Source organism: Anolis carolinensis, chromosome 4, assembly GCF_035594765.1.
Source record: "Anolis carolinensis isolate JA03-04 chromosome 4, rAnoCar3.1.pri, whole genome shotgun sequence".
NCBI lineage: Eukaryota > Metazoa > Chordata > Lepidosauria > Squamata > Dactyloidae > Anolis > Anolis carolinensis.
In genome coordinates, this window is record NC_085844.1 from 198,778,237 (window position 1) to 198,794,379 (window position 16,143).

The 16,143-nt window shown below is 38.3% G+C and overlaps 1 protein-coding gene across 23 annotated transcripts in view; it reads left to right on the forward strand.

Annotated features, from left to right (window-relative positions):
- Positions 1-16,143, forward strand: part of nfasc (neurofascin) — a 250,239-nt gene that overhangs the window by 48,826 nt on the left and 185,270 nt on the right. The window contains exon 1 of one of the 23 annotated variants that reach the window (XM_062978536.1): positions 1,864-2,244. The exons of the other annotated variants lie outside the window; for them this stretch is intronic. The gene's annotated coding sequence lies outside the window, so the exon portion shown is untranslated. Of the gene's footprint in view, positions 1-1,863; positions 2,245-16,143 lie in introns of those variants that run through there. 23 annotated transcript variants of the gene reach the window in all.

A 16,143-nucleotide genomic window follows, 5' to 3' on the forward strand; every position in this document is an offset into this window, starting at 1 on the left:
AGGCTAACAGCCGGGTGCTCAATCCAGTTCGGACTTCGAACTTGCCAACCTTCTGGTTGGCACTGATCTATTGCTGCTGGTGATTAACCAGCTATGCTACAGCCCAGCCCAGTAATTGATAAGTACCTTGGAAACTGGCCTGGCTGCCACGATTGTAATAAGCAAGGTACATATTCAGTATACAGTCTTAATGTCCTGATTTTTCAGATAGTCCTGGTTAACCCACTGTTGCCCCACTTTTTCAGGTAATTTTAAAATGTCCCACTATCTCTTTCCTCCTCCTCCTTTTCCCTTTTGTTCAAAGCTTGCTTCACTTGCTGTTAACCAAATTCAAAATCCTAAAATTATTTGTATTCAATTAGTAGGGAGAATGGAAACCAGTAGCAGAATCATGCCCCTCCCAGGCAAAAGCAAACTACTGCATCTTTTCTCAGCTTTTGTGACCTTCCTCATTACTAACTTGTTCTAATTAATAATGGGTCCAGAGAAAAGTGACCAAAATGGTAAAAGCTCTGGAAGCCAAGCCCTATGAGGAGTGGCTTAAAGAGCTGTGTATGTTTATCCTGGAGAAGAGAAGGTTAAGAGTGTGCATGATAGCCATGTTTAAATATTTGAAAGGATGTCATATTGAGGAGGGAGCAAGCTTATTTTCTGCTGTTCCAGAAACTTGGACACTGAGCAATGGATTCAAACTGCAGGGAAAGAGATTTAACTTAACCATTAAGAAGGGCCTAATGATGACTAGAGCTGTTCAACACTGGAATATACTGCCTCTAGAGGATGGTGAAGTCTCCATCTCTGGAGGTTTTTAAACAGAGACTAGATGGCCATCTGACAAAAGGTCTTTGATTATGTTTTCTTACATGGCAGGGGGTTGAACTGGATGCCCCCTATGGTCTCTTCCAACTCTGTGATTCTATTATTCTACTTTTTGTCATCTCGACCACACTTTGATGTTGCTTGGCTTTAGTTGTCCTAGTTTTCATTTATCAAATGTTGGCGGGTATGGTTCAAGCCTGCCTTGAGAAGATGGGCTAGTCATGTCTCATTTGTGACTACCTACTTTTTCTAATTCCTTTTAGTGCTGAATTATCAAAGCATGAACAATCTTTGAATCAACTTTAGGCTTCTTGTGATCTCATAATGCCTTTGACTATTCCTATGAAGACTAGCATTTCTCTTCTTGGATCCTTTAAAATCCCACAAAAAAGCAAGGTTACTTCACTGAATGAGACAGCCCTGGAATAGAAGCATGACCAATTTAAGACATGGGTCGGGCATTTGAAACGCAAGGTCAAAGCTTATGTAGTTGTGATGATTAAACAAATTGAAGAGTTTCTTAGTACTGGTGGGTCCAGTTTCCTAAGATCAGGAGGCTGGGGGGAAATGAAATTGGTGCATTAAATGTCAGGCAGAAAGTAGGTCTGAGCATCTACGGTCAGAGTAGGAACACATAGTAATTGAGTAGTGACCGAAATGCATTATTTTGTTGCACAATGCTTCTTAAAAAGTGCCCTGAGGTATACAAGAATAAAACCTCTTCCTTGTAGTTTATCTTGTGCGCCACACTGTTTGTCCTATAGAGCTACTTAGTTTTAAAAACAGGCCCAGGACAAAAGCAAACCGCATCCTTTGGAACAACAAAAAAGGGCTCTGGTACAAGTGCCTGGCTTGCACTGTGCAGGACATGGGGACTGGCCCTGGCTGGCACATTGAGCTTGTTTTCAGCTGACTCTTAGAGAAGCATAGAGTGGGTAGTGTCTTGGGCTACAGCACTTGCATTATTCACGAGGGAAATCCACAGAGAGAAGAGGGAGGAGTAAAGGAGAGCGTGGGGTAGCTGTCAGTACTTGGCCGTGTGTGTCCTCCCATTTGCAGTGGCACTTGGTGGGCTCAAGCTAATGAGCCTCTCTCTGTGTGAGCCACAGGAACAGAAGGATGGAGCGTAGAGAGTGATTTTTAACCCCCTGCAGCAGTCAAATTACATCTATATTTGACCTTGGAAAGGATCTCTTCAGCTGAAGGCAGCCAGAGGCCTGCTTCCTTGGAAACCAAGGGGGACTATATTTCTGCACTTAGCTCAGCTGCTTGGATGTTTCCTTAGCCTTTGCAGTCATGACTGAAATATTCCTTGTCTCGCATGGAAGATCTTCTCATTTGGGATAAAGGTGACCGAAAGACAACTGAATAGCCCTGGAGGGAAAGAGAGAAGGGAAAATGGCCTAAGTGTGTAAGTTAACAAAGGTAGGCTGCTCTGCTTATATGATAACTGACCCTTGGCACTAGAAGTGTCAGGTAGGTTTGATCAGGCACTAGAAATAGAAATCATATGGAAGTATGTGTGTGAGTATAATTGAATGTTTCTCAGTGCCAATATTTTCTATAACAGATGGGCAAGATGTAGACTTTTTTTCTGGATGAAGGGTGAATTCTCCAGGAGATACAATTCACTTTTTAAATAACTTGCAGGGACCTTGGATGATCACTCCCCCTCCTCCTCCTCCCCCTCCCCCCCCCCCTTATGCTGCTTTTAAAAGAAATTCAAAACAGCTAACTATGCTAAAAACAAAGACTTCTGTCTGTTTCTGGGTTTGTTTGTTTTTAAACTTCATTTCATTTGCCATTTTTGTCCATCCATTATACACTTGGAGGATTAAAACACTGATTCCCAGTTGCCCACTTTTCCTAGATCTAGTGGTTCCCAACCTTTGGTCCTCCAGATGTTTTGGATTTCAGATCCCACAATTCCTAACAGCTGGTAAACTGGCTGTAGTTTTGGGGAGTTGAAGTCCAAAACAACTGGAGGACCAACCAAAGGTTGGGAACCACTGAAAGAATCAATGAAATACAGCTTGAACATCCCTTATCCAAAATACTTGGGACCAGAAGTGTACTGAATTGTGCAGCATATTTCACTCTCAGCACAACAACAGCACTAAAGTCTCCTCAAGCAGCTGTGGCTTTAGACTTGCTAGAGGATATTGCAAGACAGCAGAAGCTGTGTTTGTTTTCTCTTTGTAACAGTTTTCTTTTTCTTTTTAACCTTTTGGGCATTATTTCAGTTGCTAATGTTGCCTTATGGCCTAATAATATAAACAAAAGCAATCCATCTGTGTCCCTCCTTCAAGTGCTTGTTCTTGAGTCTCTCCATAGGCACCTATTTCAATTCTCAAATCTTTCAGCTGATAGAGAAGAAAGGCATGGTTCTTTTCTTTCCTGACAGAAGAAAACAGGAATCATTTGATTCTAATATCATTTGGATTCTCACACCATAGTAGAAATTCCAATATATGGCTACAAACAGCAATAGGTAATGGTTTAAAGGCTGGTTGAAGTGAACATAGTTTGAAACCCCAAATCTCAAATGCCAATAGATTTCCCCATACCACAGGCATGCCATTTTTCACAAAAGTATAAGGTCATGATGATACCATTGTTGACATTTCTCCAGAATATTTTATTTTTAAGAACATTTTTCTTAACTTTTGAATTACAAAATCCTTTATTAAAATTCTGAAATGTTGTTTTATCCAATTCATACTTAACCACCACACATAATTCAAAACTGGAAGGCTTATTTTGTATGTCCTCTTTCTCTTTTTCTGTTCTGTTGCATTTGGCCTTTGTGTTTGTGTGTTTATAACCTACTCTTGTTAGCTGTTTTAAGGTCTCAAAGGAACAGTGGGATGGAAAGCTACTTTAAATAATGGAACTTTTGATTTGCTTTTAATTAGTAGAACAGGAAAAATGCAACTCTAAATGTTCATTGTTTCATAAATGAATACAATCCTTATGAAAGTTGGTATTTTCCAAGTTGTTGGGAACTTTTCTAAGGCGACTATATGTAAGAATTATATATATAAAATAAATAAATGCATAGCTCTTCCAAGTAAAATGAATACTTCAACTTAGTATTTTCCTTGGCTTCATTAAAAAACAATGCAAGGAAGTATATGTTATTAAATAGTCATTTTAAAATCATTGTAAGTGTTCTAATAACAATAGTTTACAAGTAATAGATATCTTCTCTGAATAGAGATCTTAAACTATGTTAAAGCCATCATATTGATTTGTATTTTGTTTTAATTCAGTGTTTCAGCTGAAATAGTATGGCTGTTACAAAAACAAAACAAAGAACTTTAAGGTAACAAGCAGAGTTGACACAGTAGACCTTAAAAGGAATTGTTTTCTATATATAAGTCAAACATGCTGAAAACATTCCTAATAAATTTAGGACATCATAGCATTTCCCAGAAAATTATCTGTAACACTTTTCTGATCCCCATGTTTTACAAAATCCTTATGACTGGACAAAATCAAGACCATTTTTAGGCAGAAGGTCAAGAAAGCAAGTTAGGAATGTTTTTGTTGAGTCCTTCTTTGTGTCTATATGGGCCAAATACCATGTAGCAGATTTTTTTTTTACAATGGTGTTCTATGAACTTGGATCAGATACAACTTGGACCAGTTACCGTGCTATAATTTAGGGACTCAGATTAACTGATTACAGCATTGCATGATGCCTTGTTGCTTCATGCAATAGTTTCTGTGTAGGAAAACAAGAAAAAAAATAATGGCCAGCACAAGAGGTCCCTCTGTCATTTATGAGATTTCTTTAAGATTAATAATCTCTTGCTGAACAAACTGTAGTACATGCCTTAGGACACTAATAGCCATCTTTTAATTGCAGAAATTTCAAAAAAAATTCTCAAACCAACAGCTGTAGAAAATCAGCTGTCTGGTATTTAATAACTGGTATTTCTCAGTGCAAGACATGGGAATGAATTATTTCACTCACTTATTGTGGCTGAGTTTCTATCAGAAAGTTCATTGGCTTTCGGAATAGGCTAGAGTTCAACTCTCAGCAGCTCCATTTCAGAATGTCCAGCCATAAACATTATGGTCAACATTTCCCTTAATTTAAAGGAATATATGTTTGAGGCAAAAGAAATAACTGATTTTAGAATTATGTGGTGCCTCTGTCATTATTCAGATTTATTCAGGAAATGTTTACCATTGCCCTCCTTTAAAGCTGAAAAAGCGTGACATGCCCAAAATCATCCACAGAGTGTCCAAACTGAGCAAAGATTCAAACCCTGGTCTCTCAGAGTTCTGTTCCAACACACAAACCTCTATATCATGCTGACTCAATATTATTTTAATATAACCCTAATTACTTTGTTTCTTAAGGGGCCTAAAGGCACCAGATCCCATCTGACTTGAAAGGCTAAGGTGGGTCAGCTCTAGAATCATAGAATCATAGAATAGTACAGTTGGAAGAGACCTCCTGGGCCATCCAGTCCAACCCCCTGCCAAGAAGCAGGAAATACTGATTGTGTTACATTTTTTTCTGGTTGTAGTCCACTAGGGTATATTGTTGGACCCTTGCTATTAACCTTACAATAATAGGGAACTCGATTGTGCTGCTCTGTTGTTGCCACCTACTCACTGTGTTTGACCTCTGTTCTTCGAGGTCCTTCAAGGTTGGAGGAGATCTATGTACTTCTTCCCTCCTCACGTATGTTTGTTTTACAAGTATAACCCATACCCAGGGAAAGCAAAGGTATGGGCTACACATCCATACCTGAAGTTTCATTCACAGCACAGTTTGTGAAATTTGAATGTGATGCATGGCTTGGGGCCTTCCTGAGTATTTGTCAACCAATTAAAACGTGAAGCATTTCTTTGGGGAATAGTAACTGAAAGATGGCACCAATGCAGGAATAAGAAATCTAACTGGAAAACACAGGAGAAAGCAGAAATAATTTTTCACTGGATATTGGCTAAAAGGGAGGCATGATATCTAAGGCTTCCCCCTTCTCTTCTTGAAAAATGTTCCTCTCATGATCCCTCCTGCATGTCTTCAGATCTGAACCATAGGAGTCCTAGCAAGCCTAGGTAGAATCAATCCAGCATTTTTTCCTCTTAAAAAAGAGAGAGATTTCATATATCCTTTCTCAGTGTATGACTGTACCATGCAGGACTCAATGAGAGGTGAAAGAGGACAAGTAATGACAGCTACTAGTGTATTATGAGGGCTCCTCAGCACCACCCTCTTTATTGACATGTTTGGTACAAACTTATTTGCAAATCGAGATATGGCAATTGATTTGGCTTTCTTGGAATTGTACTATATCATAGAAATGGGAAAGAACATGCTTGAATTCTACCAATTTCTTTGGAATGCGGAGTCCAATTTTAGAAAGTCACAACCATTTTAAAAGAGAATATTGGGGCATTCTCCCAAGATCTGAGGACCCTTCCCCACTTCCCTATATCCCAGGATCTGATCCCAGATTATCTGCTTTAAACTAGAATATATAAGTCCCCACTGCTAGATAACCTGGGATAAACAGATAATCTGGGATCAGATCCTGGGATATAGGGGCAGAGTGCAAGGGCCCTGAGACACTATTAACTGACCAAGTCAGTTTTCAAGCTTCTGTTTCCAGTGTGATTTTGCTTGGGAAAATGAAAAATATTTTGTGCCATTGGAGTGCATCATCATCCATCTCTCATGTTGTAGATTTATGTTGCCTTTGTTTTGAAAGTGGTCTTCAATTATATTTTAGATTATATGACTAACAGTGAAACAGGCAAGAGAAGCTGTTAGTCATACTTCAGTGAAAGGGGTTAGATATGATGAGGGGGAGTAGGTGAAGTACGTGGCAGGTTTCTTTGCCACTTTCATAAATGAACCATTCATGTGCAATTTTTGCAACTGCTAGAAGAAAGGAAATGGGGTTTTCAGGAGGTGTTAATAAGAACTGCTGATTGCCACCAAGATCAAAGGTGATGTGAGCACATTTCATAAATTAGTACAAAAGAGATCGGGTGTTAATTACACTTCCAGCACTTCAGTGCTAGTGTTTGATAGTCTGAGCTTAATAGTCATTGCAGGGAGTAGAGCAACTCAAGGATAATAATAATAATAATAATAATAATAATAATAATAATAATAATAATAAAACTTTATTTATACCCCGCCACCATCTCCCCAACGGGGACTCGGGGCGGCTTACATGGGGCCATGCCCAGAGCAAACAATATAACAAGTATAAATACAACATAACATAGAGCAATTAAACAATACAATAAGTAATAATATACAATATACACTACAACACAAATCAAAGGATTAAAACTAGGTCCTGGTGCTAGAATTATCCGCTCAGCTGGGACCAGCAAATAATAATGACGATGACAATAATAATATAAAAATTCTTACCCACATCTCTCCATAGATCAAGGTGGGGAACATGGATTGAGGTGAGGATCCATTAGAACATGGTGTAGTTTGAATGAAGAGAGAGATCTTTTCCAGGCCATTTTGGAACAAATAGTTATTATTTGCTGTTTGTATTTTAATATTTTAGACTTGTTTTTTTTACACTACCTTAGAAAACATTTTGACTATGGCAAGAAGGATAAAAATTAAATTCAATCACTATTGTAGAGTTAACAGTCAGAGCATATTTGTTAATGGAGAACAGTGTCCATCAAGGGGATATTATTTTAAATCTGAGGCCCTATCTTTACTGCTATATAAAATCCAGATTATCAGTGTTGAACTGGATTATATCTAGACTCATATAATCCAGTTCAAATCCAATAATCTGGATTGTCTGCAATGATAATCTGGGTTATATGACAGTGTGGATCTGACCTTAGATGTAAGAAGTTATACTTAGTTCCCTTTCTTCAGTAATGGGGAGGTTACAGTATTTTAGGGTGTGCAGTGTAACAGTATCATCTTGGATACTTCTTTAATTACAGGTTTGTAAAACAAGTGCTTGAAGAGAACTGTCCCCTACTTTGTGTGCTGACTCTTGCTGTGCCTCATCCCTCTGAACTGTGCTCTATTGTGGATGTAGAGGAGCTGAAGAGATGATGAGAGTAGAGTGTGTGTTTTCTTCCACAGGCCTGTGACATTCAAATGGCTTGAAAAAACCCCCCAAAGTAATAATTGTAGTGGTTTTTGAGAAAGAGAAAATTAAAGGTTGTTGTTAAAATGATAAAATGAGTACTGATGACTACAATAACTATGCCTAATTTCTTTTAAAGTAAGCTGTGAACTAGTGCTTGGCAGGTAATATTGTCTGTACACTCTGCTTTAAAGACTCAGACTTAGTACGACCCGCTCTGGCTTTACATAGCTTTTTAATTTTAGACATTATACTTATAAATCAGACAAAGCTCAGTCTTCTCTTTCTTCTAGCACCCAGTTTCTGAAGTTGGGGTTCCTGGTGTTGGAAGTCAACCTCACACTGCTCAAGTCTGCAGTCCTCAATAAGGAGCAATTAGTTAGCATTAGGCTAGGCCAGTGGTTCTCAACCTGTGGTCCCCAGATGTTTTGGCCTTCAACTCCCAAAAATCCTAACAGCTGGTAAACTGGCTGGGAATTCTGGGAGCTGTAAGCCAAAACACCTGGGGATCCACAGGTTGAGAACCACTGGGCTAGGCTGAGGAAATCCGTGCCCCCCCCCACCCCCGAATGTCTGTTAATGTATCAGTTTGTTCTCTCTCTGTCTCTTACTCTTACTCCTCCCATTTTCTAACTGAAATCTCGTGTTCTACTTCTGCTTTTTCCATATTTGCATGTAGTCCTCTCTCTGTGTATTTGAAGAAATGTAGTGTTTGGAGTTTTTTCATTTTGTTTTGAACCTTAGAAGAAGTGGAGTTAGAGAGAAGCTTAGGCCCAATTCTTTTCTATGAAGAAATGTAGTTCTTATATTTTTAAATACACATTTTTTAAAACTTAAAAGATAGAACTCTGCATCTTTGCCTCATAAGCTCAAGAATTCTTTTGCAGCCACAACACTTCACCTTCTGCTTGCTGTGAGCTGACTGCTCAATTAAGGATCCTGTTTGTATTTTTGGATGCTCTGGTATTTTGGGGAGAATTCTGTAACACCTGGTACCTATTGATACTCAGAAACAATGCATGGTGGTGATGACTGCTCTTACTTGTTTCTAGCATCCTTTTCTTGGGTTTTTTTTTGTCTCTGTTGAATGCTCCATACTTAATTGTTAATTCAATCAATTGTTGATTCAGTATTGTCAGCAGACATAATCTCTGAAGGATTTTTCCAATAATAATGCATACTGTATGATGCAGAATGATAACTGGTGACTATGGTTCAGAGAATCTGATATAAATTAGTATAGGTTGAGCATCTCTTATCCCAAAATCCAAAATACTCTAAAATATGAAATTCTCTATATGCGTGGCTGCTATAATTACGTTTTTGCTTATAGTGGTTCAATGTACATAAAATTTGTTTCATACACAAAATTATTAAAAATGTATAAAATTACCTTCAGGCTACACTCATTTCATGTTTAGGTTTGGTTCCTATCTCCAAGGTATCTCATGTACATATGCAAATATAGGTGTTCAAGAATCTTGTAAAAAAACTCCAAAATCCCAAACACTTCTGGTCCCAAGTATTTCAGGTAGGGAAAGTCAACTCATATGTTGTTTGTTTTTGAAGACATGTGAGTGATTCTTTGTGGAGGCACATTGAGCTCTATTAAAGTAAGAACCTGACATTCCAAATGATATTTCTTTTTCTACGCTGATATATAATGATCTATCAAATTCAATATTTGTAAGACCAAACACTTAATCATTGAGCTACTCCATTGGGACTCAAAGTTCATTCTGCTGGTAACAATGAACCATGCTTTTTAGTCATAGCAGGAATGGGGGAAGTTAAATTATTTTGCATCATAGTTAACTTTATAGGGTAGAGAGGAATCATACCCATTAGCAGAGGTGGAAAGTTAAATGGTTTCCCTGCCATAAGTAATTGCATGTGTGGTAAGCAGGGCTATAATTCCAATGTATTGCCTTCAGATTTCAACAAACAGCTATACAGCTGGATATGGTAGGAACTGAAAGTTTCTAATCAATAATAAAATTCAGAAGAAAAAGAGTTTAACTAGTAAACATAGCAGTTGAGACCAACATGTGAACTAGACTATCTCTATTTCTAATGTTGTCATCTCTCATAAATATTTCAATTGCTCTTCCTTATTAGTAACTCGTATATGTACTATGTTTTTTCGATGATGAAATTCAAGTTACATATGAGGTTGCTTAGCAGTCTCTCAAAAATGCACTGGATCCAACCCAAATCTGCTTAGCTTTCCACAGGGTTGTTCTGTCCTGTGTCTTTAGATCAGGTCTTAAGTAAATCACTACTTTCTCAGACAGCTGCCTGTAGTATTGGTATATATCATGCTGACCTACTTTTCAAGGTTGTAGAGATTACTGAGATTGCTTTGAATGCTATATAAATGTTGTTACATGACAGCAGCAATATTATTTAACACTCCCACAGTATATTGTTTCACTCCAGTAAAGCACACTCATAAGATGATATGTTTTAGAACAAGTGGTTGCGTGGAAAAACAAAGCTGGATGTGCACTGCTGAATACCCATTCCAGTTATGTTGAAAGGATTGGTTTAATTACAGATAAAATCAGTATGCATTTTCTCATAGTCTTGTTAATCTGATCTCCAAAGAGAGTGCTCCTGTGCAAAGGGAATGCCACAGTCATGCTGCATTTCTATCAAGCATTTGTTTGTTTTTCCAGTGCGTTTGAAGTATATAATTTGAAAGTGAACTTACAAAGCAAATTCCATAGAATTCTGTTTTAAGAATGCAAAGTTCTAAGCTAGTATCAACAAATGATATTTGATCATTTAACAGATCAGGATGTTGCAGTTTAATCATTACATTTCCTGGGTTTGTAATAAGAAGCATTTGGTTGTGCAAAAGGCATGCTGGGAATTGAAATGTGGAGGTAAATATAAATTTCTACCAAGCACTTCTGTTATTCATGTTGTGTTCCTTCAAGTCATTTCTAATGTAGGGCAACTCTACAGTGATCTTATCACAGGGTTTTTGTGGCTGAGAGTGTCAGCCAGGGGGTTACCATGGCCAGACAAAAAATTCAGCCCTGGTCTCTAGAGTCATAGCTCAACACTGAAACCATTACAGCATGTTGGATCTTATTTTTGAAGTAGGCTGTATATTTGATGTAACATGTAGTAACTAGTACGTAGTTATAATCCAGATATAACTTGAAAAATGAGAGGTAAACTAGGCCATATGATTAAAAATCACTGACCACGTGACTATCTGCTTATTTGTGTGCTTGGTTAAATTCAGTGCACAGTGGCCCGCAATTCATGTCATCATTTATGCTCACCATTTAGGACAATTATTTGTCCCTCAATCACCTAGACTTATTCCTGCATTCAACGTATGTCACATTCTCTTTCTTAAAATAATCTTTTAAAATAATAGATATCCGTAAAAAAAATCGGTCTACATTTGATAGCTGTCATGAATAGCAAAAGTGCCCTAAAACGGTTTGAAAAATGCATATATACTGCTGTTCTATTCTTATAGTCCCCAGGGAAAAGGAAGGCGTAAGCATGATTAGGAGCTTGTGAGAAAGAATAATGGGATTTGTTGGAAAATGTGTCTTGGGTTTGGAGTTCTTGTTACCTTCTCAGCTATAAAAGGTAAAGGTAAAGGTTTCCCCTGACATTAAGTCCAGTCGCGACCGACTCTGGGGGTTGGTGCTCATCTCCATTTCTAAGCCGAAGAGTCGGCATTGTCCGTAGACACCTCCAAAGTCATGTGGCTGACATGACTGCATGGAGCGCCATTCCCTTCCCGCCGGAGCAGTACCTATTGATCTACTCACATTTGCATGTTTTTGAACTGCTAGGTTGGCAGGAGCTGGGGCTAACAGCGGGCGCTCATTCCGCTCCCGGGATTTGAACCTGGGACCTTTTGGTCCGCATGTTCAGCAGCTCAGCGCTTTAACACACTGTGCTCCTCTATGTTTTCTAATTCCATCTTGAAGCTTACTTCAACTCATGCCCATATGCATTTGTAAGATTTATTTCATTTTTCCATATTGAAATGTTTGCATGTTTTCATGCACATTTTTCAAAATGTGTATGATAATTGTGTGATACTCATTTTGCCTCCACTGTTTGTGAACTTTTGTTTAACAAGCATATTTTTCACCATGTATTTGTTATACAAAATGTATTGCAGATGCAACAATATACAGACTTAAGACCACAGTTTGCATCTGGATGCACTTTGTATTCTAGATAAATTCTTTAAAACATAGAAACACATTTCTTTCCTGATCACTGCCAATATCTCCATTTCATTGTTTGCTTATTGAATTTTAAATGCCTCTTAGTGTCCAAGGATGAGTTCCTGAAAGTGATACCGTTTGATGTTCAGCAAAGCAAGAAGAGAATGCATGATTTTAGTGTATTTTTAAGATCAGCAGTTCAGTTTGAGCCATGGAGATAAAATGTGACCTCTGGTAAACAGTGATTGCAATAGTTATTAACTGAGGTTAAGCTGGCTATTACTCCCTGGAATTGTGTTCTGGGTTGTTGCTCTCTTCTAATTGACAGTATAGATTTTGAAGCAGCAGCTATCTATCAGTCCAATATAGTTTTGCACCATTTCTGTAGTTTTTGAAATCAGATTCTGTTGTTTACTTGAATTTAAGGAATAAATATAACTCTTCAGTTGGAAAAAAGAGAGAGGCATTGAGAAGTTCAGCAGCGGTAGAGAAAAGACACCATGCTGTATGATGGGGGTGGCAGCGTGAGAGGAGATGGAAATCCAGCCTGGAAATTTTCATGCATTGCCAGAGGCAGGAGTTACACATATTTTTCATGAATAATTGTTATCACTGCATTTACTAAGGGATTCGCGTATAAATGTAAGTTGTTATGGATACAGGGAACACACTTGTTCCCTGTGGACTGGAACAAATAGGTAATGGTTATGTTGATGTTACACTGGGTTGTGTGTGTTTTTTCAAAGTATAGTTGAGTTCAGTTTAACTCCTGTGCTAACACCAAAAGAATAAAAATTATGAGCCCTAAGTAAGTATGACTGCCCTCCTATAACAAGTTAATTCCGAGTAATAATTGTTTTTTAAAATAATGTACAGGTTTTGTAAATGATGGACTGTGTGTCTATGGTTTTTGAGTACTTTTTTAATGTTCTTGTGAAATGTAGATCAAGTGATAGTAACAAGTTGGCACATCTAATCATTTTAAGGATTTGCAATGAGTTCTGTATCAACATTTCTGTAAAACAGAATGAATTGTTTAGTGTCTCCAGTCAGCTGCTTCTGGTCATATTGACAGAGGCTCATGATGTGATTTACTTCCTGAATGAAAATAGTACTACCTTCTTAGGACTTTATTGGAAAAATCATCAGCATTGTAATGTGCGTGTCTGATGAGCATTTCGGATTTCAGTTGATTCTGAGTACAGAATGAACATAAAGAGTGCCCAAGAAAATTCATTGCTAGTACATGTCAGGACCCAGGCTGCAGAACACCAATAACCATGCGCAGAGACCAGAATCTATCTAATATCTTTATTAGGGAAATATATAAAGTCAATAAAAATAAGTGTAGAATTTAGTTCAGAAGTAGACCTTTCAGGAAAGGTCAAATATAGTCCAGGAAAACAATGTCCAATATGTGATATTAAAGTCCAAAGTTATAATCCACTTCACCGAAACACACACTATTTGGCAAGCAATAGTGTGGGGAACTGTCCATAGTCTTTGAGGCTTAAAGTAAATCCGAAGGAAACTGGAAAACAAGGCTTGAGACTGGAAAGCAAGGTCCGTGGTTTAAAACGCAAGGGAAGGCAAGACTTGAAACTTGGCAAGATCAAACTGGAAACAAGGCAAACATGAATCTAGAACTGAGTCCATAGAAGTCCACGGTACAAGGCTGGGCAGGAAACTTGATCTGGGAACTGGGAACTGGAGTACGAAGTCTACACACGATCTCACTCCTCAAGTCGACGAATTGACTCCGCAAGGATTCCTTTGCGGGCAAACACCTATATAGGATCTTGTTTTCCCGCCAAGGAACACTTTCTCTGGGGAACAAGAAACGAAACCTATACTGTGTCCAGATGCATGACTCCTTAAACTTTCCCAAGGGAAGCAGACTTAATCATCTAATTGTCTGGCAGCTATCATGGCGCTCCGGCGAGTCGCCTCCCGAGCGCTTCTATCTTGATTATAATAAAGCCGGCGAGAAAATGGGGGAGATTTCTGCTCAAGGCTTGTTTGGCTGACTTCTTGTGGGCAAACATCTTGCAGCTGCAAGGGCTCCAAATCTGGCAGAAACGGTGGGAAACCCAAGTTTTCCTCTTCATCTGTCACAACAGTACTAGGAACAGGACTACATGGCCCATGAGTCATCACAGTACAAGTGTAACAAGAATTGTCAATTTCTCTTTGTAGGTGTCTGTTTGGGACCTTCCCATTAATCTTTAGAAATACTGAGGGTTTTGTGTTTCCACATTTGCATTGCTGATGGTGTGTGTCATTATTGCTTTCCCTAAATAACACTGAATATCATTGTGCAAAGAGATGAATTGTCCAGCTATGCTCACCTTAGGTAACCCAACACTTCCTCTATTTGGAACAAGAACAAAGGAATAAAAGAAAGCTGCTTTTTACTGAGTCAGACCATTGACCCATCAAACTCACAATTGTCTATAATGATGGGCAGAAGTTTTCCAGGACTGAAAAATAAATCTTTCTTGAGCCCTTTCTTTGGATATACCAATAACTGAATTTAGGAGTTTAAGCACCTTCAGGGTTCATGGCCATCATATAGCTGTAATTGGTGGTGTACATAAGGAAAACTCCTCAGTTGGGAAGAAGGAATTTTACCAGCATACACAGCTATTAGATTATAGAATCATTGTCACTCATTCGCTGTATGCCCAGAAGGAACATTTATTTTCTAGCTTTGGAAATATGAGCTGAAGTTGGCCTCTTTCTGTGGAAAACTCTGCTTCAGTACATTTATTAGGTCTTTAGGCCATCTCCTCAAGGGATCTAAATGGTTTTAAATAAGCATGGTGACCTATATCCGAATTCAAGGTGAAAGCAGGTCAGGAGAAAGATGCTGGCTCATTGAACATTGCTTATCTGATAATCTGAAATGAACTCCCAGTCTTTCACCTCCTCAGTTAGGGTCTTTAATTTGCTCATAGTTTAGCCAGTCATTCACTCAATGCATGTGCCAAGTACCAGACATCTTTTTGATTCTGTGGATCACACGGATATAGCCTTATTAAGTGGCAATGGCATGGTCTATAATACATATTCAATGATATGTAGAAATGTGTAGAACTGTATTCAGCATTGTGTAACAATTAGACAGCAATGGGCCAGAGGTACATAGGTTCAAATCCCAGCAGAATCACAATCCTCATTGGAAAATGTGAAATCACATATGCTGTCTTTGCCTTATTCTCTCACTAGATAGCGGTGTAGATGAAGTGTGTGAGACACATGTGTTGCCTTGTTTTCCTAGAAAGTGAGAAGGATAAAAATATACTACCAAATGTTATGCTTTCTTCATCTTCAGTAGACGAATAGTAGATGTGCATTTCAGTAATAATAATTAAACTGTCATTTGATGTCACATGATAGTGGCTCATCATTGCAGGTTGTAAGGATTGGTGATACTGGCAGTGTTCCTCCCTAAGAACTAGAGGTAAATTTGTGTTACATCATTAAATTTGGGGGAAATTCCATTTTTCTCAAATATTATAGCAAGCCAACAGTCTTTGCCAGTGACCGTTGTCCATCCATTCAGGATAATCTATGGGAGCATGATTGATTTCCCATCCCAATGAATGTAAGAACAGTTCTCTTTCTCTTCTTGCCATTATACTGCAATACCTTTTGGAAATTATTATTAACAGCACAAATGTTTAGTTCAAAGATTGGAATAGTGTGACCAACCCGATGTTGCAAAACAGCTCCCAACATTCATTTCCATAGTTCATTATATTGGAACTCGCAGTTCAGTCATTCAGAGAGCACAACATGATTCCCAGCCTGGCTACTAGATGAATTGTCTCCAGTGCAGATAGATTGCAGAAGTGGTCAGGGATTTTGTTGGTGATGTCATGTTCCTCTCCATTGCTAGCAGCAGCAGTCTATCTGTTACTACTGTTGTTGGGCTGTGAAAAGAATTATAAGGTCAATAGCATATAAGGTCAATAGCAACCTATCCCAGCAAATCCAGACATTAGAAT